Genomic DNA, 8,386 nt, shown 5'->3' on the forward strand with positions numbered 1-8,386 from the left:
GCAAATCACTCAGCTCTTCTCGCTCTATGTTGGTTTAAGTAATAGCTGTCTGCTGGTATATTGATAAATGTTGATCCTAAATTGGCGTGTGAACTCAGAGTCAAAGCAAGAGAATTCGGACTCAGTTCTGAAGCTTCGATGGCACAATAGATAAATAAATCTCCCAATGCTTCGATGGAAGAAGGATCCTATGACTTTCGATGGGTATAACAATGTCATGCAAAGCCTGATCTCGACACTCTATCTTGGCAGCCTGAAATCCACGCAAATGTTGTCTCAGCATCTATTTCTCAATGCTCTATCTCAGCAGATGCTCTGTCTCCTCTGTCTCCTCCATAATGATAATAATCTCAGGACCAAAGTCGCTGCATGCCTCAGACACCATCTCTTGAAAATGTGGAACGCAGTCACAATGAATGTAGTATTTGCCAGACACAATTGGAACACAGTCCCAATTGGAACGCAGTCAAAATAACAATGATGGTCCCGAAAATAGATAGCAACAGCGTTGTCCCGACTTTAAAAGCACAGAATAAGACTACCATCAAAATGGGCAAATGGGATATGGTGCCAGCTGAGGAGGTTGATCTTTCTAATGTGCAATATCGGTAGCAGGAAATTGAGGCTCCACATCTTACAGGAAACTTTCTGAAGCTTTTTGTGTGGATTGTGGAATCTCGATTGTTTGGCCGTGCAGTCTTGTCATTTGTAAAGCCCAAGAACAAAGTTCCATAGATATTGGAACATACAGGGATTCCTGAGACACCTATGTATTTTCCAGAGTTTCCACCTCAAGACTCAGAGAATGCTGTGAAGTGTGTGGATGAAGATACTCTGCCTACCTTGCGTGTGGCATCTGCATTGGAATGCCTGCCTGCCTACGATTCTTCCAATCACTGGGGTAGCAACTCTCGCAATTCATTTTTGTACTGGACAATGCGTGATTATGCTCATGCATATCGATGTGGTTGGACCACACCTTCTGATGTTGTTGAATACATCGTCTCAGCTGTAGAAAAATCACTCAACAATAAGCCTACTATGATGCTTTTCATTTATTTTAATGTCGATGAAGTCAGGAAGCAATTTAGAATTAAAAAAAAAAAACAAGAGATAGTCCTACCAGAGATTGAGGAAATGCGTGTGGCTCATGTTGTTTCAATTGGCTCAGAGGCATTGAGTCATGTATATCCAAGCTTCAATCAAGGGCAACGCAAGGAAATGTCATATGATGTCCGAGTTAATATGGCCCTCTTTGAGTCATTTTCAGCTGCACATTATGTCGCAGCCCAATGTCTCAGACGACGAATCATGCATTACTATATGGAAGCATTCAAACTAGTTGATATCATAGTAACCCCAACTACAGGTATGACAGCACCCAAAATACCCCCAAATTCACTCAAGATTGGAGAGACTGATCTACAAACATCTGGATATCTTATGCGTTTTGTTATTGCACCAAACTTGATCGGACTCCCAGCAATATCTGTCCCTGTGGGTTATGACAAAGATGGACTTCCTATTGGATTGCAATTAATAGGTCGACCATGGGCTGAGGCTACACTCTTAAGATTAGCTTCAACAGTGGGAGGAGCAAGGTGTGAAAGAGGGCAGATTGTTACTACATGACTGGCTTATCATTATTACAAAGAAACAATATTTTAAACAAATAGATATGCGCAGCTGGGATTGTTCATTTTTCCGTCATCGAAGGCAAACTGTGTAAATTTTGGTGCACGGCGCACAGAACCTCCAGGCCCACAACTCATCACCTCTCCTCAATTTTTCGAACTCGATCAACTCTTTCACTCCAAGATTGAATCATAGCATGTTTCCTGGGTGTAATCAAATTTCAGGGTCATTGTTTTAATTGTATGGAAGATAACTCTCAGTCCATTGTAATGTCCGAGAGTTATGGAAAGCGCGTTTTCAACTCTACACAGTTGTACAAGATCAGCATCCTCGTTAGGAAACTCACCAAGGCGTTGTGTGAGGTCAATAAGGATTTTTCCTTGGTTAGTTTTGCAACATTGAAAATCCAGTTGCGAATCTGGTTGGATACGTGTTCACTGGGGACTGTAGCTGGAATTGGCGGAAACGAGTTGGTTCTTATGCCAAACTATGGGAATATTCAAAATGGTCAATATTTGTCTCCTCGATTAAACAATGCGATGAATTGGGGAAACAGGCAAGCAGGATCTCTTCCAAATTCACGATGGAATCAGGAATCTTTTGTTGAAGGCAAGGTCGAAAATGAGTTTAGAATCGAGCAACCTTATGTGGGGCGTGACAGGTCAGGCCAAGGACTCTCGTATCACTATCATCTCATCAGCTTTCTGAAATGCAACTGCAACAGTTTGAAGCAATGACTGGCTGCACAAATGTCTTGCAAATAGCTCCAAATGCCAAGAATCTTTATTTCCCAGTTGACTATGTGCAGTATGCTTGGAAACAATTCACAACCGGAAATAATTTTGGGCGTATTAATGGAACTTTGTTTCACTTCATTAAAGGTGTTGTTTCTGTGCGAGGTGCTGTGACATCGCTGCCATGTCCGATGAGAATGAGGAAGGAATGTCAATTCAGGTATCCGAAATGTTTGCTTTGTCCCCATGGTATTCAGATATAATATATGTGCTCAAAAATCTATCACCACCACCCGGCATGACTAGAAACAAAGCGAGAACACTCAAATTGAAGGCTGCCAAGTTTTGTATTTTGAATTATGCACTGTATTGGAAAGATCACGGTGGAATTTTGTTAAATTGTCTGGTGGAAGAGGAGGCAAAGAAAGTCATGGAGGATTTCCACGAAGGAGAGTGTGGTGGTCATCTTTTTTAGAAGTCAACAGCTAACAAAATTTTGAGAGCAAGATACACTGGCCTACTTTGTTTCTGATGTGCATAAGATGGTCAAGCGTTGTCATAAATGTCAGATTTTCGAAGGAAAACAGAAATTACAGCCTTTTCCACTCAAGCCTATTGAAGTGAGCGCTCCCTTCCAGGAGTGGGGGTCGGATTTCATTGGGGAAATTCATCCCGCCTCTTCCGGACAGCATAGATGGATCCTTACAGCGACAGACTATTTCACAAAATGGATTGAGGCAGCCCCTACTAGACAAGCCACAGACACGGTAATCATTTCATTTCTTGAAAATAACATCTTGTCTCGCTTTGGTTTTCCAAACAAATTAATCACTGATAATGCAGCAGCTTTCAAATCGAAAAGGATGGTAGAATTTTGTCATAAATATCACATAATTTTGGGTCATTCAACTGCCTATCATCCGCAAGGCAATGGATTGGCGGAATCTTTGAATAAATCTTTGGTCAACATCATCAAGAAGCTGCTGGAAATAAATAAGAAGAGTTGGAACAAGAGGTTGGTCCATGCGCTTTGGGCAGATCGGATCAGTCAGAAAAATTCTATTGGTATGTCACCGTTTGAGCTTGTTTATGGAGTTGACACAGTATTCCCCGCCTCTCTTGCTGCCCCGGTGGTCAGACTTCTTCAGGAGGCCGACAGTGAATAGAAAGCTTAATCAAATGATCCACTTGCAGCAAACAAGAGAAGAAGTTTTCAAGAACACATCCAAGTTGCAGGAGAAGATAAAGAAAATCTATGACAGAAAAGCAAAAGCAGATAAATTTCAGTTAGAGGATGTGGTGCTGAAGTGGGACGCAAGGAATAAAAAGAATGGCAAGCACGGAAAGTTCGAAAATCTGTGGAAAGGTCCTTTCAAAATTGCAGCATATAGGGGTCAGAATGCCTTTCTTCTGAAGGAAATGAACGGGGAAGATTGTCCTCGATGGCCGATCAATGGTCGGCTGCACAAGCGGTATCACTGTTGATCTATTAACGCTGCTTCCACTATCATTTTTCATAAATAAGTCAAAGTCCTGTGTTGTTTATCAAAATGATGACTCCATAGCCCAATGGACAAAAGGCACTGTCTAGGTCCTCTAGAGATCTGCTGTTCTTGACACCTCCAAGGAGTTGCCATCCCCCGTTGGAGCCAATGTTAGAGTCGGTCTGGTCAGCCCTCCGTCAGAGATCAAAACTCTTTGTGCATTTCAATTTTAGGTGTCCCGCTCCATTCACCCAGCTGCATTTCACTAGGGACATGCCATGATCTGACAGAGAAATTCATGCTAGTCACTTTCCCTCATGTCTAGCCCCTGCTGGCTTAGGTCTTTGTCCATAATCACTGAAGTTCATGATAGTCAAGGTCTGGTCTTATTACAGGACAAAGTCATTTTTATGTTTGGGTCTAGGAATTCATCAATTTGGTCTTTGAAAACATGTCCAGAACAAGCCATGCAGGCCAGAGGGAGGCCTTACATAGCTATGGTTCAAAAAGCTTCATCATCACCTGAAGAGACTTCGACTCTTCTTCAAAACTCTGTTTTGAAGAAAAGTCAAACAAGGTCAATTATGACAAAATTTTCCAAAAAAATCACCAGTTGACTTTTCAGATGCAGTTATGATTTACATGGCCCAATGCTCTGTCGTACAGTCCCTGCAAAGAGGTGCCGAAAATTTCATCATTTGAGCCAAAATGTCAAAGGGAAAGTGAAAATCAGTGTGTCTAACAGTCAATGAAAAAGTGCAAAACTCAACATTAGAAAAGGGGTTTTCAAAGAGACAAAAATCAAACCCATCTCCTCCAAGACTATAAACACATGTTTTGACAAAATCAAAAGCATTGTGCTCTTGCAAGACTTGGAGAAAGCATTTCGAACGTGTGAAGGTAAGATTGGGGAGTTTGAGTGATTGGAGGCACGTTTTGGGAGCGCGCGGCGCATATAACCAGGGGCGCGGCGCACTCACTGGGTGCGACGCACACGGAGCTAGCCCATCGTTGAAAGAATACACGGGTGCGGTGCATACAAGGCGCACGGCGCACACAGTCCAGCAGCCAAGAAACGGTGCCAAATCACTGCAAACCTTGGGAAAGGCCATCAAATTGAGAGGTAAGCCTTATAACATTGCCTGCTCATCAAATTGTGTCAAGGATATGGTGTTTGTGAAGAGCTTAGAATGTCACCCATGAGAAAATCAACAAGAAAACGAAAGCTGAGGTTATAAATTTGTGTTGATATTTCCAAGGTTTCGCTCCACCCACTTATTCCCCTCACCTATCATTTTTTCCCCATCCTCCCTTGTCATTTTTCCTAAACCCCTGCCTTAAGTCACTACCATACCCTCCCCCTATCCCTCCACTATTTTTTTAATCCAAAATCACCATAGGACCAGCTTATTGGGCAAGCAAAGCCGTGGGAGAGGGGTGTGTGGCCGAAGAATCAGAAAGTCAAACTATAAGGAGTGTCTTAAGGTGTTTTCATAGTGCGCGGCGCACCAAAGAGCGCGGCGCACTCATGGTGCGTGGTGCACACAGGGCCCGCCCACTGTGTAAACATAACACTGGCGCGGCACATACCCGGCGCGCGACACACTGGGCAGAGCGCGCAGTGCACAGAAATACAAGGCCCAGAAACTATCCCATCTGCCTAAAAACTTGTGGATGCTCACCAATTTTGAAGGGTAGGCCACCAACATCCATCCTTGCACCAAAATTGAAAGGGATAGCATGATTGTAGGGGTAGGAATCAAATGCAAAAAAAATTTGTAAAGCAAACAAAAGGGAAACAAAGAAATCATTGATCCTAGGGTTTATGCTACAGTGAAAAGGCTGCCAATATATTTCAAACCCTACCCCATCAACCCCATACCCAAACTACCCCTAAATCCCCGATAAATCTCTCCCTTTAAACCCCTATTCCTATTTCATCACTCCCCTCCTAATACTCCCCGTTTTATTGTCCCCTTGGTGGCAGATTTTCAGAGCAACTACCAGCTTCATTGGAATTCAAGGGCAACATAAAATTCAGGGTACAAACAGCAGTAATGGCATCAGAAGTTTCATCAGAGTATGAGGAGGAGACCCACAGTGACACAGCTTCGGGAGAAATTTCCCAAAGGAGACATCACCGGAGTGGCAAACATCTTAGAGACGAGCCAAACGCACTCACCGAGTTGCAGGCATGCCCTCTTGCTATGTCTTGCTTCCAACACTTAGCATGTTTCGAATTTTGTCAAAGGGTGGAAAATGTCAGAGTTCATCATGAGTTGGCCCGACTTTTTTCACTTCACCTACATGGAGGACAGTCTATCTTGGCTGGGGTCACTTTCACATTGACACCCGAGACCATATCAGTGGCAACAGGCATACCAAACATTGGAGAGCAGTGGCACAAGAAAAAGAAGGTAGAGAGGCATCATTATGAGCCTTACATCAAAGATAGCTGTTTGAGCCACCTCACGAGAGTTTTTCCATTCAGATTTCTGAAAGATGAGTATTCCCCGCTCATGAAACTGATCATGAAGTACGTCAGTTGCGAGGGGAGGTTTTCTCACCTTTATGCCTATCACATCAGGTTGCTCATGCACTTTACCAGGGTGCGGATGATGAACCTACCATTTTTCGTCTGCGGGAACATAGAGAGGATGAGGAATTTCATGCAGCACAAGACCCCTCGACAGCAGCTCAACAGTGTGTATCACTTTGCCCTTATCCGGATTTTGGTGGACCATCAGTTGGGATTGCAGGGTATTGCTTGGGAGGCCTTCATCTCCCGTGACTTCTTCAGCACTCCACAGGTGGTTTTAGAGGCATAGCATGAGGTAGGGGGCCCATCTCATCAGTATGAGCTACATGAGACTGCCACTATGCCAGTATACATCACCTATCAGAAAGGCAGTAGACCCTTATTTGCAGCAGCAAAGAGAGTGTTATCTCCACCCGAGGTGGAAGGGGCCTCGCTTCTGACATCAGCATCACAGGATCAAGGCAAGGGTAAGGATCTAGTGCAGGAGGAAGGGCCATCAGGTGAGCGAGAGACCAAGTTTGTTCTCCTCCAGGATGATGAGACAGATGCAGAACCAACAAATGCAGAGCTTATAGAGATCATCCGGGAGCAGCAATCAGAGATTGAAGACTTGTCCATTGATTTAGAAAGGGCCAAGTGGAACATGAAGTACCTGGAGCAGAGAAACAAGCAGCTTGAGGACCAACAGATGATTATGGAGCTTCAAAACATTCGTGAGCATCGCCAAGCTGCTCAAAGGAGAAGAGTTCAGCCCACATCACTGGAGCAGGCGATCAATGAGGATCGGGAGGCCTATCTCGAGATCAGGAACATGCAGTTGGAGAGGATGCTGGACAAAGCTGATCAGAACCTTGCTCTACTGAGACACATGACTTTTCGTTACAGGGTGCGAAACATGAGTGCACAAGCCCGGATAAGGAACTTGAAAGCAAAATTGAGGAAAGCAACAAGAAGGGAAAAACGGGCAAAAGAACAAGATTGGCTTCGAATCTTGGCTGAGGCTTCCTTGGCCCATCATAGCACCCCATAGAGATCCACCAGCCCAAATTTCAAAAAATTTGGGCAATTTTTGGTCACAGGTAAATTTTTTGGGAAAAAAACAGGGATTTTCTCCCTGTGCGCCGCGCCACTGGCACGATGCTAAAATTCTAGGGCTCCAATTGAGAAATGGTTTGCATATTTGGATTTAGAATCGAAAATTATGACTACTGGTGTTCGGGCAAGAGATTTGGACAAGATCTGGGTCTCCTAAAGGTCAAAAACACCCAAAAATGGCCTCTCTGCCACTTTTTTGACACACAGAAAGCAGTCTTGGGAGGATGGAGATTTGGAGGGGCAAATGAGCACCAAATTTAGAAATTCCAGTTGGGTTAGAAAGTAGACAGGACAGGATTTCCAGCAAGCCCACTTGGGCACATTTTGGACACCTTCAAGTGCCCCAAAACAGGTCCCAAAGTAGCGCGATGCACAGAAAAAATGGCGCGGCGCACAGAGGAAAAAATTGCCAATTTGCTTCCGCTTCACGAAATTTCGGTTCGCGAATTCTCCAAGTGGGTCCGGTCATCTACACCTCAGTTTTTTGGAACCAAAGGTGGCATTTAAGGATTTTTTTCTCCAGATTGGCTTCTATCCAAGTGGCGAAGGAAGGCAAACGGTCACCCCAAGCCAAATGTCATGTTTGCAACACTGCACCTGTAGCTGATGGTTGGCTCTCCATCTCCATTTTGTAATGATTCGAGTAACTTCCCAACCCCTGGGCATTCTATCTCTTCCTCACACATTCTATATATTGTATGCAAGTTATTTGCAAAGGGTTGGTTGGCTTGTAACTTCTGGGAGACTGTGGGAAAGAAACTTTGTTTCTTCACTGTGTATTTTTGACAGAGAATTAATGAAAGGCAGCGGCTCTATTTCATGAGATTCTTGTGGTTGTGAGTGTATAAAATGTGTCTCTTATGTTTTCATATGTATTCCGTTATGTTTCATAATTCGAT

General features: G+C 43.8%; 1 pseudogene; it reads left to right on the plus strand.

Moving 5' to 3' along the window:
• The first annotated feature begins 549 nt into the window (after positions 1–549).
• Positions 550–1,632, plus strand: LOC149247689 (fatty acid amide hydrolase pseudogene; annotated as a pseudogene).
• The last annotated feature ends 6,754 nt before the right edge of the window (positions 1,633–8,386 follow it).

The sequence above is a fragment of the Pinus tabuliformis genome, chromosome 7, assembly GCF_031772625.1.
Source record: "Pinus tabuliformis cultivar Carrire ecotype Pingquan chromosome 7, CPIR1, whole genome shotgun sequence".
NCBI classification, from domain to species: domain Eukaryota; kingdom Viridiplantae; phylum Streptophyta; class Pinopsida; order Pinales; family Pinaceae; genus Pinus; species Pinus tabuliformis.